We start from the raw sequence: 2,634 nt of genomic DNA on the forward strand, positions 1-2,634 counted from the left end.
GAAGAAGCTTTTTAGTTTAAATCCACCCTATTTACTGATTCTTGACTTTATTTCTTATGCTTTAGGAGTCTTGGTAAGGAAGTTGGGACCTAATATGACATGATGAAGATTTGGGCCTACTTCTTCCTCTATTAGGCAAAGGATCTCTGGTCTAATTCCTAGGTCCTTAATCCACTTTGAGTTGAGTTTTGTGCATAGTGAGAGATAGTTTAGTTTCATTTTGTTGCACATGGATTTCCAGTTTTCCCAGCACCTTTTGTTGAAGAGGCTATCTTTTCTGCAGTATATGTTTTTGTCGCCTTTGTCTCGTATGAGATAACTGTATTTATGTGAGTTTGTGTCTTCTATTCGTACCATTGCTCTACATTTTTATTTTGGTGCCAATACCATGCCATTTTTGTTACCATGGCTTTGTAGGATAATTTAAGGTCTGGTATTGTGATGCCTCCTGCTTCACTCTTTCTAAGGATTGCATTAGCTATTCTGGGTCTCTTATTTTTCCAAAGGAATTTTGTGATTGCTTTTTCTATTTCTATAAGGAATGACACTGGGATTTTAATTGCAATTGCATTGAATCTGTATAGCACTTTGGGTAGTATGGCCATTTTGACAATATTAATTTTGTCTACCCAAGAGCATGGGAGATTTTTCCATCTTCTAAGGTCTTATTCAATTTCTTTAGGGTTCTGTGGTTTTCATTGTAGAGGTCTTTCATTTCTTTTGTTAGATTGAATCCCAAGTATTTTATTTATTTTGAATGGGGTAGTTTCCTAATTTCTCTTTCAGAGGATTTATCACTGATATATATAAATGCATTTGATTTATGTGTATTGATTTTATGTGATTTGATGTATTCTCTTGCTACTTTGCTGAATTCATTTATTCTAGAAGTTTTCTGGTGAATTTTTTTGAATCCTCTAAGTATAGAATTATGTGATCAGCAAATAGTGATAGTTTGAGTTCTTTTTTTTTTCCTATTCAAATCTCTTTAATTTCTTTCATCTGTCTAATTGCCCTGGCTAGAGTTTCAAGAACTATGTTGAATAGTGGTAAAAAAGGCATCCCTGTCTTGTTTTAGTTTTTGGAGGAAATGCTTCCAATTTTTCTTCAATTAGAATGATGTTGGCATTAGGTTTAGCTTACATAGCTTTTACAATGCTGAGGTATGTTCCTACTATCCCTAATTTTTCTAGTGTTTTGAACATGAAAGGATGCTGTATTTTGTCAAATGCTTTCTCTGCATCAATTGATATAATCATGATTCTTAACTTTAAATCTACTGATGTGATAGATGACATTTATTGATTTCCATATGTTGAATCAACTTTGCATCCCTGGAATGAACCCCACTTGATCATGGTACATTATTTTTTAAATAAGTTTTTGTATGCAATTTTTCAGAATTTTATTGAGAATTTTGCATCTATGTTTATCAGGGATATTGGTCTGAAATTTTCTTTCTTTGATATGTCTCTGCTTGGCTTGGGTATCAGGATGATACTAGCTTCATAGAATGAGTTTGAATGGATTCCCTTCTCTCCTATTTTATGGAATAATTTGAGGAGTATTGATATTAATTCTTCTTTGTCTTGCAGAACTCGGCTATAATCCATCTGGTCTTGGGCTTTTCTTGGTTGTAGGCTTTTGATGGGACTTTCTAGTTCATTGCTTGAAGTTGATCTGTTTAAATTGTGTAGGTCCTTTGAGTCAGTTTGAGTTGATTGTATGCCTCTAGAAATTCGTGTCTTCGATGTTTTCTCTTACTGGAGTATAAATTTTCAAAATAATTTCTAATTGTCTTCTGTATTTCAGTAGTGTCTGTCATGATATTTCCTTTTTCATCACAAATTTTAGTAATTTTTTAAAACATTTATTTTATAGTTGGACATAATACCTTTATTTCACTCATTTATTTTTTACGTGGTGCTGAGGATCAAACCCAGGGTCCCATGCATGTGAGACGAGAGCTCTATTGCTGAGCTACAAACCCAGCCCACGAATTTTAGTAATTTGAACTTTCTCTCTTCTTTTCATTGGCTAAGGATTTGTTGATTTTATTTTTCTCATAAATCTTTTTGTTTTGTCATTTTTTTGAATTTTCTTCATTTCTGCCCCTATTTAAATTATTTCCCATCTTCTATTACTGTGGGTGTTGATTTGTTCTTTTCTAGGGCTTTGAGATGTAATGTCAGGTCATTTACTTGTTGACTTTTTATTCTTTTAATGAATGAGCTCACTGCAATGAAATTTCTTCTTAGCACTGCCTTCATAGTACCCCAGAGATTTTGATAAGTTGTATCAGAGTTCTCATTTACCTATAAGAATTTTTTTAATCTCTTCCCTGCTATTGTTGTTTATCTGTGGTCATTCAATAGTATATTACTTAGTCTCCAGGTGTTAGAGTAGCTTCTATTTTTTTTTTATCATTGATTTCTAATTTCATTCCATTATGGCCAGATAGAATGCAGGGTACTATCTTTTTTTTTTTTTGGATTTGCTAAGATTTGCCTGTGGCATTATATGTGGTCTATTTTGGAGAAGGATCCATGTGCTGATAACAAGAAAGTGTATCTGCTTGTTGATGGATGTATATATGTCTTAAGTCTAAATTACGTATTGTCTTATTTAGGTGTA

Source organism: Ictidomys tridecemlineatus, chromosome 7 (genome assembly GCF_052094955.1).
Source record: "Ictidomys tridecemlineatus isolate mIctTri1 chromosome 7, mIctTri1.hap1, whole genome shotgun sequence".
NCBI classification, from domain to species: Eukaryota; Metazoa; Chordata; class Mammalia; order Rodentia; family Sciuridae; genus Ictidomys; species Ictidomys tridecemlineatus.